General features: G+C 46.3%; 1 long non-coding RNA gene across 1 annotated transcript in view; it reads right to left on the bottom strand.

Moving 5' to 3' along the window:
- Positions 1 to 802: 802 nt before the first annotated feature.
- LOC119966129 overlaps positions 803 to 25,245 on the bottom strand; it is a 28,342-nt gene continuing 3,899 nt past the window's right edge. The window contains exon 2 of the long non-coding RNA XR_005460683.1: positions 803 to 1,228. This is a non-coding gene — a long non-coding RNA (uncharacterized LOC119966129). The remainder of the gene's footprint in view (positions 1,229 to 25,245) is intronic.

Raw genomic sequence — 25,245 nt, 5'->3', positions numbered from 1 at the left:
GTTGAGATTCTGTGGCTCACCCTCACGTGCAGTAGACTTAGCTTCTGATCCTCTGTCGTTTCGGCTGTGCTTGTTTCTGCCAGGTAGGCCTTGAAGCACCGGATCCAGTGGAAGAAGATTTCTTTAGCCTCTGCATCTTGCGGGTCGAGTTCCAGGCGTCCAAGCTTGAGGGCCGATTCCATAATCGATCTTTACTGTTCTTAAGTCGATTAAATTGATGGAGCCATCAATTCACCAGACACGTGTTTCCGATATGAATCTTGGCTTTAATCGACTTACTTCAGAGCCAGCCTGTTACCCGTTGATGAATTCTTAGTGAACTCAGGCTGACTCTGGACAAGGGTATTTATACAGCTGCACTAGGGGAAGGAGTCATGGGCGGAGCCAAGGGTGGAGCCCAGTACAAGTTCCTGAGTGCTCCCAGCGCTACTCCCCCTAGTGGTAGGATGGCGGTACTGCGCTTACAAAGAGTGTGAATTAACATATATACATCTATATATTACATTCACCACAACACAGCATTGGGTTGGATTTGGAATGCATTCCCAGAAGGCTTGCTGGAGGCAGATTCAATGGTGACTTTCAAAAGGGTATTGTTTATTTATCCAAAAAGGAAAACAATTGGGTGGCTGTGGGGAAAACATGGAGGGGTGAGATTACCTGGAAAGCTCTTGCAGAGAGGTAGCACAGGCACAAAGGGCTGAATGGACACCTGATGTGCTGGAACCATTCAATAATTTTAGAAAACTAAATAGAATTTCAGAAATATTAAAACAAAATTGCAGACAGCATACATCGATAATTTTCTTCCACATTCCACGATATTTAATACACAGTGGATAGATAATTCTACAGAAAACAATGCTTCTTGCATGTTTCATGTTTCACATTTCTGCAGCTACACAAACACATTTGGCTTGCATAAAGCAGCCATGTGTCTCTGTTTAATCCAATTAACAAACTGACCCAGATTTCTACAGCACTGCAAAGCTGTGACAGTGCTTTAAAATGAGCAAGGAGTTCAAAACAAAAACATTCTCAGTTTAAAGGTTTGATTGCTGTCTCTGTGTCAGCAGCAATCTGTGCTTGTTTTCTACAGCATGCATGAATATATCACGCCATTCAGTGTACCGAATCAGTGTCCTCTTTCCCTGAGCTTATTTATTTTCCACACATTCTTCTCATACATTACATTTGTAATGTTCTTCATTGTATCTCTTCCGTATTCCTGAGGTGGAAAGCAATGTGACAATGAACTCATCAAAATATTTACACATTAATTTTATCTCTTTACATAATTATGAGTGTCATTTAAAAAAAATACTGAATAAAAATTAACATTTATTTAATTTAAATGTTTGCTTTCGTAATTAAAGTCAAACGGCTCAGATGAGCAGCATCACGAGCTCTGGGCTTGACAAGCAGGACTGAGATTCTGACCATTTGGACACAGCAGGTCAGGACGAAGTTGACATAGAGCCAAGATTCAGAGGCTGCAAGATGGCAATTGAAGGCAGCTAGCCAAAAACAGTAAGAGATTGTCAAGATGGTAATTCACAAACAGGAATTGTAACAGATGAATGGGAAACAGCAGAAAGATGCAAATAGAAACTATTTTCACTTGTGCAATATTTCTCATGCTGCATTGGAATGGGAAAACAATTTAAAACACAAGGTGGCATCTCTATACAGAGTTCAACATTGTACACAGATCAAATCTCTTGGAATTAGATTTTTAGGGCACCCATGAGAGTTCTATCAATAAAAACTGACTCAAAGTTTCTGGAAAATATGCAAAGACCTCAGCATTGAGTTCCATGCTGTAAGAAACATATTGTGGCTTTAGGGAGGGTAAAATGCAGATTCACTGGGACGCTGACTGGTATAAATAAATACAATAAGAAGGAAGCATTGAAAACAACTTAATTGTAATAATACATTGTCATGCCAGGAATCATGAAAGAAAATATGCATCTGTATCACCCTGGCTATTTCATTAAATTATTATTTTAAAAATATAACTAACTGACTAAATCCATGATTGGCTAATACTTACACAAAAGGAATTTCCAACCTTCAGAAAACCACAGCAACCTCATTATCTTTAAAGTTGCACTGATGCCCCCTGTAACTGCCAAAATCAAATTCCAAAGGCCCACTTACATTTCTTTTTTTTTAAATAATTTTTATTGGAATTTTTTGAAAAATATATAGCAACAGAACAATAATAATAACAATAATAAACACCCCCCGGCACCCGTACCAACGCATGTAACGAACCCCCCCACCCCCCCCCTCAAACCCAATAAACAACAAAATAAATTAACAATAAGCAAATTAACTTAAACAATACCCCCCTGAGACCCCCCCCCTTTTCCTCCCTCCCCCCCGGGTTGCTGCTGCTGCTGACCTAGTTCCCTATCGTTGAGCCAGAAAATCGAGGAAAGGCTGCCACCTCCTAAAGAACCCTTGTACCAACCCCCTCAGGGCGAATTTGACCCTCTCCAGCTTAATGAATCCCGCCATGTCATTGATCCAGGTCTCCACGCTCAGAGGTCTCGCATCTTTCCATTGCAGCAAGATCCTCCGCCGGGCTACCAGGGAAGCAAAGGCCAAAACATCGGCCTCTTTCGCCTCCTGCGCTCCCGGCTCCACCCCAACCCCAAATATCGCGAGTCCCCAGCCTGGCTTGACCCTGGACCCTACCACCCTCGACACCGTCCTCGCCACCCCCTGCCAGAATTCCCCCAGTGCCGGGCATGCCCAAAACATATGGGCATGGTTCACTGGGCTCCCCGAACACCTAATGCACCTGTCCTCACCCCCAAAAGACCTGCTCATCCTCGTCCCGGACAGATGAGCCCTATGCAGTACCTTGAACTGGATGAGGCTAAGCCTCGCACATGAAGAGGAGGAGTTCACCCTCTCCAGGGCGTCTGTCCATGTCCCCTCCTCAATCTGCTCCCCCAGCTCCACTTCCCACTTAGCCTTCAGCTCCTCTACCGACGCCTCCCCCTCTCCTGCATCACCTGGTAGATGTCAGACACCTTCCCATCCCCGACCCACACCCCCGAAAGCACCCTATCCCTTACCCCCCGCGGGGGCAGTGAAGGGAACCCCTCCACCTACCGCCTAGCAAACGCCTTGACCTGAAGGTACCTGAACATATTCCCTGGGGGGAGCTCAAACTTCTCCTCCAGCTCACCCAGGCTGGAAAACCTCCCGTCAATGAACAGGTCTCCCAACTTCCTAATGCCCGCCCTGTGCCACCCCAGGAACTCACCACCAATGTTCCCTGGGACAAACCGGTGGTTCCCCCGCAGCGGGGCCTCCACCGAGCCCCCCACTTCCCCCCTGTGTCGCCTCCACTGCCCCCAAATTTTGAGGGTAGCCGCCACCACCGGTCTCGTAGTGTACCTCGTTGGAGGGAGCGGCAACGGCGCCGTTACCAGTGCCTTCAGGCTCGTGCCTCCACCGGACGCCATCTCCATCCGTTTCCATGCTGTCCCCTCCCCATCCATTACCCACTTACGTACCATCGAGACATTAGCCGCCCAATAGTACCCAGAGAGGTTGGGCAGCGCCAGCCCCCCTCTATCCCTGCCCAGCTCCAAAAAGATCCTCCTCACCCTCGGAGTCCCGTGCGCCCAAACAAATCCCAGAATGCTGCTGTTCACCCGCCTAAAAAAGGCCCTCGGAATAAAAATGGGGAGGCACTGAAACAAAAACAAAAACCTCGGGAGCACCGTCATTTTAACGGACTGTACTCTACCCGCCAATGACAGCGGCAGCATTTCCCACCTTTTAAACTCCTCCTCCATCTGCTCCACCAACCTAGTAAAATTAAGCTCATGCAAAGTCCCCCAACTCCTAGCCACCTGAACCCCCAGGTACCTAAAACTCCTCACTGCCCTCTTTAGCGGGAGCCTACCAATCCCCTCCTCCTGATCTCCCGGGTGTACAACAAACAGCTCACTCTTGCCCAGGTTCAATTTATAGCCCGAGAAACTCCGAAACTCAGGAAGAATCTCCATCACCTCCGGCATTCCCCCCACCGGGTCTGCTACATACAGCAGCAAGTCATCAGCATAAAGCGACACTCGGTGCTCCTCCCCACCCCGCACCAGACCCCTCCACCTCCCCGACTCCCTGAGAGCCATGGCAAGAGGCTCAATTGCCAACGCAAAAAGCAAGGGGGACAGGGGGCACCCCTGCCTCGTCCCATGGTGCAGCCTGAAGTACTCGGACCTCCTCCCATTTGTCGCTACACTCGCCATCAGGGCCTCGTACAGCAACCTCACCCATTTAATAAACCCCTCCCCAAACCCGAACCTTTCTAACACCTCCCACAAGTACCCCCACTCAACCCTATCAAAGGCCTTCTCCGCATCCAATGCCACCACAATCTCCGCCTCTCCTTCTGCCGCCGGCATCATTATCACATTTAGCAGCCTTTGCACGTTGGTGTTCAGCTGCCTCCCCTTCACAAAACCTGTCTGATCTTCATGTATCACCCCGGCACACAGTCCTCTATTCTAGTGGCCAAGATCTTCGCCAGCAACTTGGCGTCCACATTCAGCAGTGAAATTGGCCTATGTGATCCACACTGCAAGGGGTCCTTATCTCGCTTCAGGATCAGGGAAATCAGCGCCTGTGACATCGTCGGGGGCAATGCTGACAAGCTTGTTGGGTTGAATGGCTTGTTTCCGTGCTGTAACTTTTACATATGTAAAAAAGCAGATGTGAAGGTGTCAAACAACATGAAGTGAAGTGGAGCAAGGGAAAAATCTGTAACGTGGTGGTGAGGGCCATGCTAATACCGCAATGGTCCCAAGTAAAACCAGGTGTCAATGCTTTCAGTCATGGCAAAGGAATCTCCTATCAGGAACCAAGTTTCATTCAAAACTAGGATGCCAATCCTTAATAAGGTAGTGAATGTCAAGGACATAAATGAACATTCTGGGGTGGATGGAAACTCAAGAAGAACAGCAATTGTTCATCAGTGTTAGTCTGAACTGGTAATGATGGATGAGATCTTCTCTAAGGCAAGCATGCTTTTCCCTATGCACAAACCATTCTGAGCCATTATAGCGGATGAATGAGCAGGGTGGGGGAGGGGGGGAGGTCACTGGAGGAACGAGCAAAGCAGTCTTTGAGGATGGATCTTGCCAGGGTGGATCTTGTCTGATATTCCTTACATACCATTCCATCTCCCCAAAAAATGGATTGTTAAGTTTCACATTGTGGAAAAATATTGCAACTTTAGGACTGTAATGACTTTGAGTGAGCTGTGTGTTAGTAGTGTGCTTGAACAAGTAACCAATAGGGAAGCTGTGCCATCTGTTGATGAGGATCCGTAGCCAATAACCTACTGTGGCTGTACAGGTGATCACTGTGCTTAGCCTTTATGGCACAGCCATTGATGCTGTCTGTAATATGAGCTAGGTTGCAATACAGGCACACATTAGTCAGCTGGCTCCAAACTGTACAGGAGATTATGATAATTCATAGATATTAACCAGTTTAACAACGATCCTGCAAGGGCTGGTTTAGCTCACTTGGCTAAATCGCTGGCTTTTAAAGCAGGCCAGCAGCACGGTTCGATTCCCGTATCAGCCTCCCCGGACAGGCGCCGGAATATGGTGACTAGGGGCTTTTCACAGTAACTTCATTGAAGCCTACGCGTGACAATAAGCAATTTTCATTTTCATTCATTTCTCCAGGTCCAAGGTGAAATACCTAACACTTATATGTTTTTGCAAGCTTTTATTAGCTGACTGCCTTGACAGGAATGGCTTAATTCCCTGATTGGATAGTTCTGCCCTCTCCTTGGATTGCCACCTTGCCATGGTGGAGAGGCTTGAAAGTTCCATTGATCCCGAGAGCAATACCATGCGGAATCTTAAGCTCCTTGCAGTGTCACCCTTGGCAGCAAGGGCGGAGGGTAGGATCCAGACAAAGCTCAATCCAAAACATGTCCTCAACGGCGGATCACACAGAAGATACCCATATGGTACCAACGGCTGTGGTGGCGGGTGAAGGCTGTAACAGTTGGGAGATCCCCAGTTGTCAAAGTTCCTTTGCTTCTGGAACTGGACCTACTCTCTGTCAAGGATCATGTGTCTGCTGATGTGCAATGGCAAACCCACATTAAAAGATGTCCCGCACCAGGCGTCTACCTAGAGCACCCCCCCCCCCCCCCCTCCCCCTCCCCATGCAGTCAAGCCCTGCGGCGATTGGTGAGAGGTGACAGAGAAAGGACCATGAGAACTGGAAGTCCCTAGCTTCGGACTGGCAGGTGTCATAATACCAATCATGTATATAATGAGATGCAGACAGGCAGTGATTGACATACATGATGACCAGTAAACATACAACATAGTACAGACAGGACACTACCACTATAAAGCCAGAGGGCACTAGGTTTCCCGCTCTCTTGGAACCCAGCTACTGAGACAGTCAGTGTCCACTAGCCAGCAAGTGCAAACACCATGCGGTAGCTAATAAGTCTGGTCAGGCTACTATAAGGTCACCAGTCAGATCAGTATAGTGTCGACCCACAGCTGAATATGTATAACAGTTCTATAGTTGAATTAAAAAGTGTTGGATCTTCCCTTGATTATCAGATTTATGCACGATCCTGAAACTACTTAAAAAAGAATTTACAGCATACGGGTAGAATTTATTGTCCATGAGGGGTCAGCATGGTGGCACAGTGGTTAGCACTACTGTCTCATGGCGCTGAGGACCCGGGTTCGATCCCGGCGTGGGTCTCACCCCCACAACCCAAAAAGATGTGCAGAGTAGGCCAATTGACCACGCTACATTGCCCTTTAATTGGAAAAAAAGAATTTGGTACTGTAAATGTATTTTTTTAAAATTATTTATTGCCCATGTTATTGCCCATCCCCAATTGTACTTGAGACGGTCGTGGTGAGCTGCCTTCTTGAATCTCTGCAGTCCATGTAGTGTAGATACTCTCAAAATGCTGTTAGGGAGTCCAACAGAAGGCCACATATGATGCTCATGCCACGGATCTACCCGAGCTGGCTCCAGCTGATCATGTTCGCGTCCAGTTGCCTGAGGGCGGCTGGTCAGCCACAGCTGTTGTTGTCAAACAAGTTGCCCCAAGGTCTTTCCTTGTCCGCATGGCTGATGGCTCCCTGCTATGGTGCAACAGACAGGCATTGCGAAGAGTTCCACGCCCACCACCTGACTGCAGTGCTCTGCCGGCCATCATACTTCCTCCGGACGTACCCTGCCACGAGGCCACCGATCTGCCGGCCCATGCGACCACCACGATGGCAGCAATCACACCTATCCATGTGCAGGTGGCTCCTGATCCACCTCTGCGGCAATCGACAAGAATCCGTCAGCCACCACAAAGACTGATTCTGAAGACTGAACATTTGTAAATTTTGTGACTGAATTCATCGATTTAACCTTTGTAAATATTGCTTTGTTTGCCATGTATCTGCACTATCGACACCTTCCCATATATATACGTTTGTTCAAGCACCGTTTGTATATAGTCAGGTATATATATATATATATACGTATAAATACCTCAGTATTTATTTAACTAAAATAAAAAGGGGGAGATGTCATAATATCCACTCATGTATATAATGAGATGCAGACAGGCAGTGATTGACACATAGGATGACCAGTAAGCATGCAACACAGTACAGCCAATCACCATACAGGACACTACCACTATAAAGCCAGAGGGCACTAGATTTCCTGCTCTCTTGGGACCCAGTTACTGAGACAGTCAGAGTCCACGAGCTAGCAAGTGCAAACACCATGCGGTAGCTAGTAAGTCTGGTCAGGCTACTACTAGGTCACCAGTCAGATCAGTAGAGTGTTGACCCATAGCTGAATATGTATAGCAGTTCTATAGTTGAATAAAACAGTGTTGGATCTTCTCCAGTGTTAGACGTTGGTTTCTAACTTCCCTGCATCGAGTGCAGTCCACATCGAACCAACCTGCCTAACACATCAGCAGGTAGGTGGTGGAGTTTGATTCAGTCGCCTTGCTGTTGGAATAGGAACAAGAGAGCATTTTGGCAGCTTTCTTCACAACCAAGCAGCCTTCTTCAGGATCCACGCTGCTCACCCCGCATGGGGAAAGGGCGCCCTAAAAATAGTCTGTTTCATCCCGAATCTGGCTGGAGAACATCATTCAGCTGGATCATCTACGTGTGGTCAGAAAGTCAAAATTAAACTCCAGTTAGAAACCTGGAATGTAAAAACCCTCGTATATAATGACCAAAACAATCGACTGGAATGGAGAACGGCCCTTGTTGCCCGTGAACTCAGGCACTTCAACATGCAAGAGAGTCGCAGAGCAGGTGAACGGCAGTTGAGGGAAGATGCCGGTGGTTACAGCTTCTTCTGGAGAGGAAAACCTGAGGATCAGCCAGGGGCACATGGAATTGAATTTGCCATCAAGAACAAACTCGTCAACCAACTCTTGGAGCTTCCTAACAGCTTCAACGAGTGCCTCATGATCCTCTTTCTACAACTTGCCAATAACCAGCAGGTAACGGTTGTGAGTGCCTAAGCGTCAGTGCTCGATGCCAATGATGAGTACAAAGAAGTCTTCTACTGCATCTGGACACCATACTCTTGAACATTTCTGAGGAAGATAAGATCATCCTTCCTGGGGACTTCAATGAAAGGGTTGGAAAGGACTCCCAAATCTGAAAAGGAACAACCTGAGAGGAAGAAGTTAGGAATTGCAACTCCAAAGGGGTTCTTCTGCTCGCCAAATGCGCGGAACACCAGCTTGTCATGATTAACACACTGTTCCACCAAAAAGACAAGTTCAAGACTTCCTGGAGACATCCATGATCAAACAACTGGCACATAATCGACTTTGTCATCATCCGGCCCTGCGACCAAAAGGATGCCCTTGTCACCAAAGCGATAACCAGTGCAGATGACTGCTAGACAGACCATCAGCTCATTCACTCCTCTATGCCCATCAAACTCCACAAGGCTGAATAGCTCAGAAAAAAGATCAGTGTTCAACGACTTCAAGAGTCAAACATGCTAATGACTTCCAAGTGTCTGTTCCATGGGAATGGAGGAAAACTGGGAAGAGCTGAAGACAGCCTTTGCCGCAAGCTGTAAAGTAACCATCAGCTACGAGACCAGGTAACACCAAGCCTGGTTTGTCGAGAATGACCACATCGTCAAAGACCTCATCGACAAGAAGAGGAAAGTTCGCCATGCCTGGCAAAATTACATAACCAGCAAGGCAAAGAGGATGCTCATCAATCTGCCAAGGCAAAGATGCAAAGAAAAAACCAGGGACATCAAGAACCAATGATGGACTGAGAAAGCTAAGGAGCTGCAATTCCTCACTGACCTGCATGGCACCTGGGCTTCCTCAGTGCCACCAAGGAAATATATGGACCCAATACCCTAGGCCTCAAACCAGTGTGGAGTAATGATGGAAAACCCTTGAGAGACAGAGAAAACATTGGCCTTTGATGGAGAGAACACTTCAAAGAACTCCTAAACCATGATAAAACCATAGATGAGGACATGTTTGGGGAAATACCATAACTCCCCATCAAAGCTGATCTTAGATGCCCATCGAGTGTGTACGAAGTCGAAACCACCATTAAACAGCGGAAAAGACTTGGAGTGGACGGGATTCCGGCGGAGATTTTCAAACTTGAAGGAGAAGAGATCATCCGTCATCTCCATCAGCTGTTGCTGAAAAACTGAGATAGAGAAGAAATTCCTGTTGACCTCAGGGATGCTGCCATCATCACCATCTTCAAGAAAGGAGACAAAATGGACTGTGGGAACTACCAAAGAATCTCCCTACTCTCCGTTGCCGGGAAGATCATCGCCTGAATACTTGCTTGCCACCTTCTCCCAGTCTCTGAAGAAATCCTTCCAGAAAGCCAGTGTGGTCCAAACCATGGAACACGGGACATGATTTCACTGCTTGGCAACTTCAAGAGAAATCAGGAACAACATGAACCACTCTACATAGCCTTCATCAATCTGACCAAGGCTTCTGACTCAGTCAATTGGGAAGTGCTATGGAAGTCAAAGGCCAGTTGTCCAAAGAAGTACACCAACATCCTCTGACTTGTCCATGACAAGATGTCAGTGACAGTCCTCACCGAAAGAAATAAGATAGAAACCTTCGACATTAAGAGTGAAGTCAAGCGGGGATGTGTCATCGCTCCCACCCTTTTCTCCAACTTCATCGCCACCATCCTTCACCTTGTCAAGAACAAGCATCCCACTGGAGTGGACATTGTCTACAGGATGGAAGAAAATTTTTCAACCTCAACCACTTCAAATCCAAGAAAACAACAACACTAACATCGCTCGTGGAATTTCAGTATACGAATGACATCACCACCTCCACTCTTTAAGAAGAGAATCTCCAAGCTAGGCTTGACACCTTCACTGAAGCATACCAAAGAATCGGTCTCAACCTCAACCACAAGAAGGCTCAAGTCCTTTACTAACCCACCCCAGGGCAACATCCAGTCTCTCCTTCCATCAAGATCAATGGAGAAACCTTGCCAAATGTGGAAAATTTCCCATACCTGGGGATCCACCTCTGTTCTAAGGCTGACATTGATGTGCAGATCTAGCATCATTTCCAATCCATGAGAATCTCCTTTGGACACCTAAGGATGAGAGTCTTTGACACTGCAACATTCATGGTGAGACCAAAATAATCTTGTACAAGGCAGGCGGTCTCCCAAGTCTTCTATATATGGATGGATTACATACAGACGACATCTCAAGGCCCTGGAGAGGTACCATCAACGCTGTCTGTGAGCAATTCTGCATATCAGCTGGGAGGACAGGCATACGAACATCAGTGCCCTTGAAGGAGCCAAGAGCACCAGCATTAAGGCCATCATCATCCGAAACCAACTGATCTGGGTTGGCAATGTGCTTAGGATGTCAGAGTCCCGACTGCCAAAGCAACTGTTTTTTGCCCAGCTAAAGGAAGGCGTCCAAACAAGAGGAGGACAAAGGATGCACTTCAAAGACACTCTGAAGGCTCAAGAAAGCTCAAGAAGGCTCACCTCAAGAAGTACAACATAGACATCAATGCCTGGGAAATCCTGGCTCAGAAGAGACTAACTTGGAGGAACCTCTTACTTGAAGGGACATGATTCTTCGAGGGAACCTGACAGTAAGAGAAGGCCTGGAAAAAGGAGCCTGAGAAATGAATACCAGTGATCTAGAGTCCAAGGACCAATCCCACCTCCTGGAAACACCTGCCAAACGTTCGGTCGAAGATATGGCTCTAGGATCGGGCTCATCAGCCACGGAAGTACCCACAGAACCCATGACCAGTAACATGGAGTTGGGTTGTGTCGGAGCTGGTCAAGAGATTGGGGCGCCAATTTTAAATGGCGCCCAGATTTCTTCCTGCACTGGTGAGCAGAACTCCTCAGTGCAGTAAATGCAACTGAGTGTGGCCTTGGTGGGCGATTCCCCACTGAGGCCCCAGAAAAATAACAGAGTGCCTTTCATAGCAGGGTCGTTCCTGGCACTTGATGTAAGGTGGTTAAAAGCTTGGACAAAGAGTTAGGTTTTACGGAGTGTTTTAAAGGAGGCAAGTGAGGAAGGGGAGCAAAGAGGTGTAGGGAAGGTATTCCAGAGCTCAGGACCTAGCCAACTAAAGGCAAAGCGACCAATGGTGAAGTGATTCAACTTTCCAATGCACAAGGGGCCAGAATTAGAGAAAGGTAGATATCATGGAGGGTCATAGAATCATACAATGTAGAAGGAGGCCATTCGGCTCATCGATTCTGCACTGACCCTTGGAAAGAAAACCCTACCTATGCCTTTAGCCCACCCCACCCCCATAATCCCACCTAACATTTTGAACACTAAGGGGCAATTTAGAATGGCCTACCCACCTAACCCGCACATTTTTGGACAGTAGGAGGAAACCGGAGCACCCAGAGAAAACCCTCACTGACATGGGAAGAATGTGTAAAATCCAAACAGTCAGTCACTCAAGACCAGAATTGAACCCGGGTCTCTGGCGATGTGAGGCAGCAGCGCTGGCGCTGTGGGGCAGCAGTGCTACCAATATGCCATTGTGCCCAGGCTACAAGGGATTAAAGAGATAGAGGGACAAGGCCATTTAGTGATTTGAAAAGAAGGATGATAATTTTAAAATCAAGTTGCCGCTTGAGAAAGAGTCAATGTAGGTCAGTGAACCGAGGAATGCTTGGGCAACAGGACTTGACATGAGCAGCAGTGTTTGGAATGACTTCAGGTTTACAAAGGAATGTGGGAGATCAGTTAGGACTGTGTTGGAATAGTTGAGTCCAGATGTAATGAAAGCATGGATGAGGGTTTCAGCAGCAGATGAACTAAGTCAGGGACAAAGTCAGGCAATGTTACCAAGGTTGAAATACCAGTATGCTACTGTCCACCATAGATGGGAACTTGTCACAATGTATTTATATTTCACAACTCTGCCCCAACCAATTAGCTATCCAATTTACACTGGGGAAAATAAATCTTCTAATTGCATATCCTAGGCCTTTTGGGTCCATAGATTGAATAACGGCGAACCTGAACTCTAGATTAAAAGGATACAACTGGATGTTCTAATTCAAATCTTCAATTTTGACCAAAATGTGATATATGTGTTATTCTCATTTTAATATGTATAGACCAAATAATCAAATCTGCTACTTAGACTTACAAGACTAAAATCCATTATGAAGACTTCAATGACCTATTGTAAAATCATTGCCCTGTGCATGTGAAGATTTTTGCAACGGTATGAAAATTGAAATTGCATTTAGTGTCCTTTTGTGCAAAATCTAATGGCTGTCGCATTTTCTGAAAGGGGATTTTTAGCTTCTGAATCCTTGGAAAATAGAGTCTTAACTTGGTCATTGAAACCTCAACCCCAAATGTATTACACTACATAAAGTGAAATAATTAGTTATAGTCTGGAAGTCACAGTGTAGTTACAATCATTTCTCTAGCACCCTTCTCCCATCTCTGATACGTTTTAATTTTGAAAATTGCACAGTATTTAATTTTGTGGCACTAAACCTTAAAAGTGAGACCCACACCTTGAACCACCCTTCCCCCCCCCCCCACCTCCCCGCACCCCAGTAAGATTCGTCGCCAGTCAATCAGCGTGTGTTGAAATTGCACTAGGTCTATGTGGTGTGAGGGCTGGCTCATTTGCATATCCTGAACTTCTCCGGCAGACGCACCCCCAGTGGGACTTACAACACCTGCCATTCAGTCCCGTGTCAGTGCTTAGTCTCTCAAACGGAGAATCAAGCCCAGTGTTATTGTCTGCACAGTGTTTTGATGGGATATTTTTCTGTCAAATTAACAATGTTGCACAAAGCTGTTGAAGTAAAATTACAATCTCTGGTTTGTTTAATAGTTGTGATGGGATCACCTATAGGGCACACACAAACTAATTGCATTATGTTGTTGCTGATCTTAATTTTTAATGACCAATGCTGCACATTTATTGCACAATATTTGTAACCATATGGCAATAATAGGCATTATCACTTTTCTAGAACATTTCTATGATTGATGAATTGATTGGTGAATCTAGAAAATGCACAATTGAGAAAGAGGGTCAAGTAGGGCGTGGGGGTGGAGAAGTGGTATTTGGAGGAATAAGGGGCCTGGAAAGAGGAGAAACACCAGGGCCCATGATTTTTCTCCATCTTCTGATTAAGCTCCATACCTGATCACCACACTCACCTTCTAACAAAATGCCTTGGCTGCCAGAAGTCCCGAATCCAACCTCCAGCCCGGCTTTTGCACCTGTCCCGAGCTAAACCTCACACCCAGCCAGTGTGGCGTGTGATCTGAAATCACAATTCCCGCATATTCCACCCTTCCCATTGATGCGCCAATATTGAGGCCTTGATAATCCCGTATCAGCCAAGATGAACTGGGCAAACAGGTGCTTACTCAGAACTACATCAGGGAACTCATTCACAAAAGGGCCAAATTAAATATTTCAAAGACAATATCAAAACTTCCGTGAAGGTCTGCTCTATTTACATCAACACATGGGAAGCAGATGTCCAATCGTGACTAAAATGGCAATTCATTATCAAAATTGATGCTTAGACTTTCCAGTCAACAATAACAGCCACTAAAAGAGAACAGAAAGAGACACTGAAAGAGAGGGCAGTAGCTTGAGCCTGTTGTATTATTGGATCTAGTAATATGTATCGTTACTAGTTGCTGTTGATGCAGATGGTGTGATCCTGAAGAAACCAAGTGTCTTCAACTTAAAGCAAACGAATGTATTAAAATAACAATTAATTATATCTGAGTTTGACACTCTACAGAACTGTTGCCGAAAAGCTGCAATTTTTTCTCTTTATTTCTAACTTAACTATTCTATTCTAGGTAGTTTACTGTAGCCAATCCTGGTACCATGTTATATTACTGGGTCTAGTAATATGTATCGTTACAAGTTGTTGTTGATGCAGATGGTCTGATGGTGTGATCCTGAAGATCACACCATCAACTTAAAGCAAACTAATTTATTAAAGTAACGATTGATTATATCTGAGTTCGACACTCGACAGATCTTTCGCTAGAAATCAAGTAATTAAATATGATTGGATTAACTGATTCACAACTATAAATACTAACTACACTGAGAGCTATCTCAATCCACAACTGCTTACTAAACACTCCTGGGTTGGAAAGTCCAAGATCCTCTGGGAGCTGATACTTATACTGGATCTTGTAATGTCCTCTAGTGGTAGTGTTACAGCTATATGTTATAATTAACCCTTTAGTTATATACACATATACATATCATTACAGAGTCAAAAATACACCACCACCTCTAACTCCCTAGAGCCAATGTGCTCACTGTGGTAGACACTGGAATGCTATGATGGGACCCTAAACCATTTGTTAAACCGTAGCTAACACTGATATCTTACTCACAACCAGCCATTTGCAAGAAAGAATCACCCTTAACATGAAGGATTACAGATGGATAATTGATTTGTAGTTAATTGTTTTTTCAGTAAGGGCTGTAAGGGAATCCATTCATCTGTCGTGTCACCGTAGACATTGCAACATTTAATGGACGTTCCAATGCTGTTTCACTGGTTCCTGCCTAGTAACAAGTGTTGGATCCACTGTGAGTACATTGATATGTCCTCCAGATCAGTTTAAGGGTAATTCAGAGAGGCAGTTTGAGGCAGTCAACCGCAGGGAGCCAGCCTGCAAGTGCCATGTACAAGGGCTATAGCAGAAGTCCAAGTTAAGTTAAAGAAGGTGCTGTGAATGAGCTGTGCAGTTGGGGCTCATGAAAAGACCTAGGAGCTGTTTAGCGGCTCAATGCAGTAAAAAAGGGTAGGGTAAAAGCAACAAGTGAAGGTTAAGAAAGTGTAGCCACCTAAGATGGACACTGGGCTACCAAAATGGAGAACTGCTAAGGCTGTAGGGAGAAAACAGTTTTAGCTAGGACAAGCAGTTTGCAAAAGGCTAATTAGCATTCTGCACGTATCGAAACCAGTTTATGGCCAGGTGCAAGATCTCAACAAAAGGTGTAAATAGCAAAACGCTTTGCATAGTAATGAGGCGATCCAGATCTGGGCCCACACAATAGCAACATTTGAATTTGAATGGATACTTTGAGTGGACGCCCAGACGAAACGGCACCAGAAGTATCCATCACAAAAGACCCTAGAGACCGCCCCACCCATCGAGAAGAGACCCTCAGATTGGGGGATTTGTAAGATATCGATTGGGAAATGACCCAATCGATACATGGCAGGTAGAGGCCCGCCCCGAAGAGGCACGGACATTGGGGGACCTATAAAGGTAGACCCCGCACATGGTTCTGTCTGTTTTGACTCCGGCCCAGATCTGCTGTTTTTGTGCTCCGGCTTGGACTGCTGTTTTGACTCCGACTCCAGCCTCCAGATCCTGTCTTTCATCACCGGCCGTTGAGCACCAGCCATCGTTCAGTAAGTGCCAAAACGACGCTCGCTACGTGAACCCGGCATTGCTTATACTCTATCCGACTATTAGAGAACAGAAGGTGCAGTCCAGAAAGGAACAAAGGCCTTGTCCCCTGACCTTGCTGGTTCCTACTTAGATAAGTATTTAGTTGTTTAATAGTAGAAATAAGTATTAGTCTTTAGCGTATGCATGCGTATTTATTATATTTGTATAATAAATATCAATCGTTTGAACTTACTAATCGGTGTATAGTTTTATTACTTTGAACCTGACCTTGACATACTTGTGAGGTGTCTAAATACGGCACCTGGCGACTCCGAGCTGAAATTACATACACAGAGCTGTAGTAGTGTTAAGCACACGGCCTTTAAACGGAGGCGTGTTAATACACTCCAATAAACGCGTAATACACTCAAGTAAAACGTGCAACAAAAGACAATAGGCGGGATTCTCCGTTTCTGTGACCAAGGCCTGGATTCTCCGATTTTGGGGCTATCTTTGGAGGATGTGTCTAGTTTTACAAGGAAAAGGTTGGCGCTTCCCCACACCGATTCTCCGACTGCTAGGGGGCTAGCAGCCGGGCCATGTAAAACTCTCAGCCGCCACAAAATAATCGGCCGGAGAATTGCCAAGTGCATGGCTGCGCATGTGAACGGTGACGACCTGCGGCGGTCATGCCGTATAACATGGCGCCGGCCGTGCACAGACTCGGCCTGCCAGATAGTGTCCCCCTGGACACCCCCTTGCCATCCCCACCAGTCCCCCCAGTCCTCGCACTGACGCCATGCCAACGGCACACGGTGTGCTCCTAAATGACGCTGTTTTGGAGGGAGTGGAGCATGCGATAACCGGCGCTGCCCCCGATTTGGTTGTCAAGCACGGTAGCACAGTGGTTAGCACTGTGGTTTCACAGCACCAGGATCACAGGTTCGATTCCTGGCTGGGTCACTATCTGTGTGGAGTCTACACGTTCTCCCTGTGTCTGCGTGGGTTTCCTCCGGGTGCTCCAGTTTTCTCCCACAAGTTCCGAAAGACATGCTGTCAGGTAATTTGGACATTCTGAATTCTCCCTCTGTGCCTGAACAAGCGTCGGAATGTGACGACTAGGAGCTTTTCACTGTCACTTCATTGCAGTGTTAATGTAAGTCTACTTGCGACAATAAAGATTATTATTATAAACAGGGATTCTCTGCCCGATCGCCGATTATGATTTCGGCATTGACAAACAGAGAATCCCAACCCATGTGTTGATGTTGACGCACAATTCGTGGACTTTCACGACAGCAAAATTGGCGCCGATCCTGGATTGATTCAGCAACCGTGGAGGGCCGGCGCCATGTGGAACACCATCGATTCCGATGAAAACCAGTGCAGGATTCACCGGGTCCGTGATTGACACTCGAGAGGCTGACAAGATGCAACCGCACAAACATATTACAATCCCCAAACACATTCATCCCTGCAAACAAGATGGCACCAAAATGTATTTCACATAAATTGCCCAGATTCAGGAACTGAGAGCAAAGTGATCTAACTTGCAGATGATACAATACAAGGGCAGTGGAATTAGAAGAGTCTCATCAAACCATGCATTGGATCTTACATCCTGTCAAATCACTTGAAAATGAAATGAAATGAAAATTGCATATTGTCACGAGTAGGCTTCAAATGAAGTTACTGTGAAAAGCCCCTAGTCGCCACATTCCAGCACCTGTTCGGGGAGGCTGGTACGGGAATTGAACCGTGCTGCTGGCCTGCCTTGGTCTGCTTTAAAAGCCAGCGATTTAGCCCTGTGTACTAAACCAGCCCCTTGAGTCTGTGTTATGAAAAAAGATTGGAAATATTGGTCTTTTCATATTTAAAAAAAACTTCTAAGGTGATCAATGTTATATTAGAGAGATGTAATATATTACTCAATTGTCTTGCCGAATTGTATTCAACTTGATAAACAGTCAAAGTCTTCCAGTTGATGACAAATTATTTATTACCGTAAGTAACAGAATAATATACTTGTGAGTTCTTTTACTTTAATACTTTGACTAGTAATAGAATTGACTAAGATTAGATTACATTAACAATTAATATAATACACTATACTCTGAGCTGGCCACGTCTATCCTCTAGCTGCAATACACACACATTAACACTAAGAAAGAGCGGGAAACTCCTTATGTAGTTCCTGTTAGTGTTGCCATCTAGTGATCATCTGACTGTACTGACTGCACATTAACTAATCATGTATTAACATATACAGAGATCACTACAATCTTGTAGCAGTCTGAGATTGTTAATTGTATGGAAAATGCTAGACAGGAACTAAGTACCGAGTAGAATTCGGCAATACCAGTTTAAACTGACAAAAGGGTAAATATCAGAACCTCAAAATGATCAACTTGCGGAATTGACATCTAGATGGTTAGATGCAAAAACTCAGGGATAATTTCAGATGCTACAATGAAAAATGTTTAAAACCCCCTTTGAATAAATGGATTATAATTGACTGGCCTTCCTAATTCATAATTGAATTGTCACTTTATTATTTATTACACTGCATTAAAGTTTATAAAGCTATCATAAATAAGTAATAACATTATATTTTGTAAAATTATTGGTGTTTCTTTTGAAACATTTTACTTTGATCTTTACAGTTTTATTTGTTGAGACAAAATAATACTTTTTTAAGTTGCTAATACCGCATATTACATATATTGTATATATTGATTTTCATATTATAAATATTCAAGATGTTTTACAGGAGATTAGAAGAAACCAAGCAGGAAATGGGAGGGAGTCCATGGTCAGAAAGATACGTTTTGAAGGTAAGCAGTTCAAGGCAGAAAGGTTCAGGAGTTCAGTGTGCAAAAGCATGCTGCATAAACATTACTATGTAGTGGAATGGGAGGTGAAGAAGACACTGTGACCAGGATCAGAATATTGAAGGCTATGTATCAGGGTAGAACAGGCAATGGGGGAATTTGAAAAGAACAAAAATGTTAAAGTTGATGTGTTGTCTATGAAGCTTAATCAGGGAAGATATTCACAAGTGTTGGATCTAGTACATGGGAAAGAACTTTCGCGGTGTAGAATATAAGTGTTATACTTTGAGCTGAGTTGGAACTTGGAAAGCACTAGCAGAGGTTTGTAGAAATCAGGCAGCAAGGTAAGAAACCATGGATAAATGTTTCAGATGGTGAGAGTGAGATCAGGGTGCTAAAGATCAAAATGCCATTAGCTTGTAAAATATCTGTGATGTCAGAACTTGAACCCCAAAATCTATCTGCTCAACTATAGTTCTTAGCTTTTGGCCATCTATCTTTGTGAAATAGCCTACCACAAAATGAATGTGAATTCTGGTGTTCACCTTAAATTTTGCAAATAAAGATATTTTCTGCAGAAAATATTACTTTAGAACTTGTTATAAAATTTAAACTGAAAATGCTGGAAATAGAGACACCTGTTGTTACCTGTCTCAAAACTTTTAGCTTTTTTTTTCCAGTTTCTGATCAACCTGTTGTGCATTTCTTAGTTTTTATTAAATTTCATTTGTGATTTTTCTTGCATTCTTTTGTTACTTCTTCACATTAGAAGACAAGCAAAAGCCGTCCAACTTCAAAAGAGCTACAAAAAGCTGAAAAAACAAGAAAAATGTAATTATATTGAAAGTGTAGTGAGACATGGAGCTGTAACTCAAACTGCAGAAAAACTAAATGATTCTTTGATTCAATTAAAAAAATGTGGTGGGGTGAGTGGGCAGAGCCTGAAGGTGTATGAATGGTAATGGTTCAGGATAGCTTTTCCAGAGATGTTTGGGAGACTGAATCCTGAAAATGTTTAAATTACTGACACTTTATTTGGAACATTTTCCAAGTATCTTATGGAATCTAAAATGAACATGGGCTTTTTACATTTTAATCTAAAAAGGAAGAGATATTTACTAAATATTATTGAAAACTATTTCCGAAGTGTCATTTGGAAATCAATTATTTTTCTTTAAACTTTTTGCTCCCAGTGCCAACAGATAACTTATTCCTAGGAGTGTTTGTAAAAGTTGTTGAATAGCAAGTTTGTAAAAGTTGTTGAATAACTCAATCTGGTTACTTCCAGACCAAAATATTTGAATGTGTCTGCATACTATGTGTGAAATGAAATTCCAGATCTTGAGTCATTCCCACCATATGCAGTTGCTTTCAGAGTAGCAACAGTCATAGGAACAGGAGTAAGGCATTGAGATCAGTATGTCTGTTCTGTCATTCAATTCAATCATGCTTAATCTGCAATTTAACTTCCTCTACCTGCTTTGATTTCGTAAACCTTAATACCTTTGCCTATCAAACAAAAATCTATCAATCTCAGTTTCAGGATTTTCAATAGATCTAATTTCAACAAGGTTTTGGAGGAGAGTTCCAGATTTCCACTACTCTGCGTGAAAATCTGCTTTCTGACATTACCCGCCTGAATAGCCTAGCTCTAATTTTAAGGCTATGCACCTTTGTTATGCACTCTCCAGCAGAGGAAATTGTTTCTCTCTATCTAATCCTTTAATCATCTTAAACACTGAGATTAGATCACGCTTTAATCCTCTATTTTCAAGAGAACATAAACAATCACTCTTCAACCTGCTCTCATAGTTTAACCCTTTCAGCCCTGATTCTGGTGAATCTGTCCTGTGACCCCTTCAAGAACTATATATTATTTCTGATGTGCAGTGCTCCAATCTGAAAACAATCCTCCAAACAGTATATAACTAGAGCTCTGTAAAGCTATATTGTAACTCTCGCCCCTTTACATTAAATGCCTCTTGCAATAAAAGCTAATATTCCATTAGCCTTTTAAATAATTTTTTGTACTTATTCACTAGCTTTTAGTGATTTCTGCACTTCGACTGTGAAGTATCTTTACTCATCCACACTTTCCAACCTCTTTCCACTTAGAAAATACTCTGACATTAGCTGGTATCCTATCTTGGCATCCAGCCTCATGGAGGACTCCCTCTGCCTTTGGGGATCAGGCATGCAGAGTCTGAGGCTGCCTGCAATTTTGTGACCTGCATGAGTCCACGTTTCATAGTTGATGGAACCATCAATTCACCAGACACGTGTTTCCGATATGAATCTAGGCTTTAATCGACTTACTTCAGAGCCAGCCTGTTACCCGTTGATGAACTTTTAGTGAACTCAGGCTGACTCTGGACAAGGGTATTTATACAGCAGCACTAGGGGGAGGAGTCATGGGCGGAGCCAACGGTGGATCCCAGTACAAGTTCCTGAGTACTCCCAGGGCGACTCCCCCTAGTGGTAGGATAGCGCTACTGCGCTTACAAAGACAGTGTGAATTATTATATATATAATATATATATATATATTACATTCACCACATTCACCTCCTGCAAAAAATTCAAGTCCGGCGGGGGTGGTGGCCTACCACGTCAGTCTGTCCGGTGGTCAAATTGTCCGCTGTGATCTGCGGAGCACCGGGGTTGCAGCCTCTTGCGGTGGCTGGATGGGTGTTGTGTGCTGGGGTACGATGGCGGACTCCAGGGAGGGTTGTATCCAAGCTTCATACTCTCCTGGTACGACCGGGGACAGGGGGCGCTGGCCGGCGCGGGTGCGCAGAACTGGTGGAGCGAGCTCGTGGGCTCGGGAGCGCGAGGGGGCGGCAGCATGGTGTGTAGGGTGAGAGGTCCTTCTGTGGGGGTAGAGGGGGTGCTAGATCCGGCAGGTGCCAGATCCCAGAGGGATACCGTGTCCTGACGACCGTCAGGGAACTCAACGAATGCATACTGGGGGTTGGAGTGGAGCAGGCGCACCTTTTCAACAAGGGGGTCGGTTTTGTGCGCCCTGACGTGTTTCCTCAGAAGTACGGGGCCCGGCGTCCTCAGCCATGCCGGAAGTGAGACCCCCGTGGTAGTGCCCCTGGAAAAAATGAAGAGCCTCTCGTGAGGGGTCTGATTGGTCGGCGTGCACAAAAGAGACCTAATAGCGTGGAGCGCGTCTGGGAGGATTTCCTGCCACTGGGAGACTTGGAGCTTTCTAGACCGGAGAGTCAGTAGGACGGTCTTCCAGACCGTCGCGTTCTCCCTTTCCACCTGCCCGTTCCCCCTGGGGTTGTAGCTGGTAGTCCTGTTCGAGGCAATGCCCTTGTCGACCAGGTACTGACGCAACTCGTCGCTCATGAAGGACGAACCCCGGTCGCTGTGTAGGTAGCTGGGGAAACCAAACAGGGTGAAGATGCTATGCAGGGCCCTAATGACTGTGTGGGAGGTCATGTCGGGGCACAGGATAACGAATGGGAAACAGGAGAACCCGTCTATGACGTTTAAAAAGTAAACGTTCTTGTTAGTTGAGGGGAGTGGCCCTTTGAAACCAATCGCGAGACATTCAAAGGACCTAGAAGCCTTGACCAGGTGGGTCCTGTCTGGTCTATAGAAGTGCGGTTTGCACTCCGCACAGATCGGGCAGTCCCTGGTGACCGCTTTTACCTCCTCGTTGGAGAAAGGCAGGTTTCGGGCCCTGATGTAGTGGGTGAGCCGGGTGACCCCCGGGTGGCAGAGGTCATTGTGGATGACTTTTAATCGGTCGATCTGCACGCTGGCGCATGTCCTGCGGGATAGGGCATCCGGAGGCTCGTTGAGCTTCCCGGGTCGATATTTAATATCGTAATTGTACGTGGAGAGTTCGATCCTCCACCTGAGAATTTTGTCGTTTTTAATTTTGCCCCTTTGTGAGTTGTCGAACATGAAGACAACCGATCTTTGGTCGGTGATGAGGGTGAACCTCCTACCTGTGAGGTAGTGCCTCCAGTGACGGATAGCCTCCACAATGGCTTGTGCTTCTTTCTCGACTGAGGAGTGCCAGAGTTCTGAAGCGGAGAGGGTACGGGAGAAAAATGCGACTGGTCTCCCTGCCTGATTTAACGTGGCTGCAAGAACCTGAAATGGAGTGGATTCATCCACCGCCCGCATGACCGCTTTGGCGATGTCCTCCTTGATGCCGTCGAAGGCCTGGCGTGTCTCGCTGACAGGGGAAATCGTGTGGCCCTAAAGAGTGGGCGGGCTTTGTCCGCATATTGAGGGACCCACTGGGCGTAGTAGGAAAAGAAGCCCAAGCACCGTTTGAGGGCCTTGGGGCAATGGGGGAGCGGGAGTTTTAAGAGGGGGCATACGGTCCGGGTCTGGGCCCGGGACTCCGTTTTCCATGACATAGCCGAGGATGGCTAGTCTGGTTGTGCGGAAAACGCATTTCTCCTTGTTGTACGTGAGATTCAGTTTCTGTGCCGTCTGGAGAAAACGGTGGAGGCTGGCGTCGTAGTCCTGCTGGTCATAGCCGCAGATGGTGACATTGTCCAAGTACGGAAACATGGCCCGCAGCCCGTACTGGTCCATCATTTGGTCCATTGCTCGTTGGAACACCGTGACCCCATTAGTGACGCCGAAAGGGACCCGGAGGAAATGGAAGAGGCAGGCCATCGGCCTCGAATGCTGTGTAGTGGCGGTCCTCCGGGCGGATTGGGAGCTGGTGGTACACAGACTTCAGATCCACCGTGGAAAAGAGCCGGTACTGGGCGATTTGGTTTACCATGTCTGCAATCCTGGGGAGGAGATACGTGTTGAAGAGCGTAAATCTATTTATGGTCTGACTGTAGTCGACCACCATACGGAATTTTTCCCCGGTCTTAACGACCACCACCTGAGCTCTCCAGGGACTATTGCTGGCCTCTATAACCCCCTCACTGAGTAGCCTTCGGACCTCTGCTCTGACAAATACCCTATCCTGCAGGCTATACCGCCTGCTACGAGTGGCTACGGGTTTACAGTCCTTCGTGAGATTGGCGAAGAGAGGAGGGGGTGGAATTCGCAGCATAGCAAGGCTGCAGATAGTGAGTGGGGGCAGGGGCTCGCCGAAGCTGAGGGTGAGGCTCTTAAGGTTACATTGAAAGTCTAGGCCTAATAAGAGTGGAGCGCAGAGTTCGGGCAAAACGTAGAGTTTGAATTTCGAGTAGCTAGCGGCTCGGATTGTGAGTGTCGCGGCGGTGCACCCCTGAATCTGGACCGAATGGAAGCCTGAAGCGAGCGAGATAGTTTGCTGCACGGGGAAAACGGGGAGCGAACAGCGTCTTACCAGGTCTGGATGTATGAAGCTCTCCGTGCTCCCGGAGTTGAAGAGGCATGGCGTGTTGTACCCGTTGATATGGACCTCTGCCATTGAGTTTCGTAGATTCTTTGGTTGTGATTGATCCAGGGTGACCGCGCTGAGTTGCGGGTAGTCGGCGGCTCGATCAGCTGTGCTGGAGTGGCCCCGTGATGACTGCACTCTGTGTTCATAGTCGAATTCTTCCGCAGAGTTGTCCGAGCGCGGAGATGCCGATCGGGCCCGTGGATCGCACGTGGCGAGCGGCGAGGAAGATGGCGTCCAAGATGGCGGCCCCCATGTCGCACGTGGTCGGCCGCGTGGTGGAGGTTTTCCAAGATGGTGGCCCCCATGGATCGCACGTGGCTGGAGGGGGCGGAGTCGGGGCATCGGCCGCAGCGTTTCGGGCCCCGCGAGCCTGCGAGTGAGGCGAGCGATTACTTCGAGTAGCTGGGGAGTTGGAAGCTGGGGCCCTTTTAGCAAGACACACTCTTGCGTAATGGCCTTTTCGCCCGCAGCTGCTGCAGGTCGCGTTGCGGGCCGGGCAGTGCTGCCGCCGGTGCTGGTTGTGGCCGCAAATATGGCAGGCTGGAGCAGCATAGTGGCTGGCTGGAGCAGCATAGTGGCTGGCTGGGGCAGCATGGTGGCTGGGCGGCTGCGTAGAACAGGCCTGGGGGAGTCGCTGGTCGGGGGCCCATGATTGGGTCGCGGGGTCCACGGGGAACGAGTTAAGGCTGCGGAAGGAGACCTCCATCGTGGTAGCAGCTTCCACAGTCGTTTCTAACTCCAGTGCCCCCTTTTCCAGCAGTCGTTGGCGCACATAGTTAGACCTGAGGCCCGCTACAAAAACATCGCGTACAGCAAGTTCCCTGTCTTCAGCCGCGGTAACCGCTTGATAATTACAGTCATTGGACAAATTATTGAGTTCCCTTAGAAATTCAACGAGTGATTCTGTGGGACTCTGGCGGCGAGTCGTGAACACATGGCGAGCGTAAACTTCATTAATAGGCCTTACATAAATTTTATCGAGAACTGCTAGCGCCACAGTATATGAACTGGCCGAGTTTAGTTGCGTAGAGATTCTGTGGCTCACCCTCGCTTGCAGTAGACTTAGCTTCTGATCCTC

Source organism: Scyliorhinus canicula, chromosome 5 (assembly GCF_902713615.1).
Source record: "Scyliorhinus canicula chromosome 5, sScyCan1.1, whole genome shotgun sequence".
Classification (NCBI taxonomy): Eukaryota; Metazoa; Chordata; class Chondrichthyes; order Carcharhiniformes; family Scyliorhinidae; genus Scyliorhinus; species Scyliorhinus canicula.
This window is presented reverse-complemented; position numbering and strand designations above follow the sequence as displayed.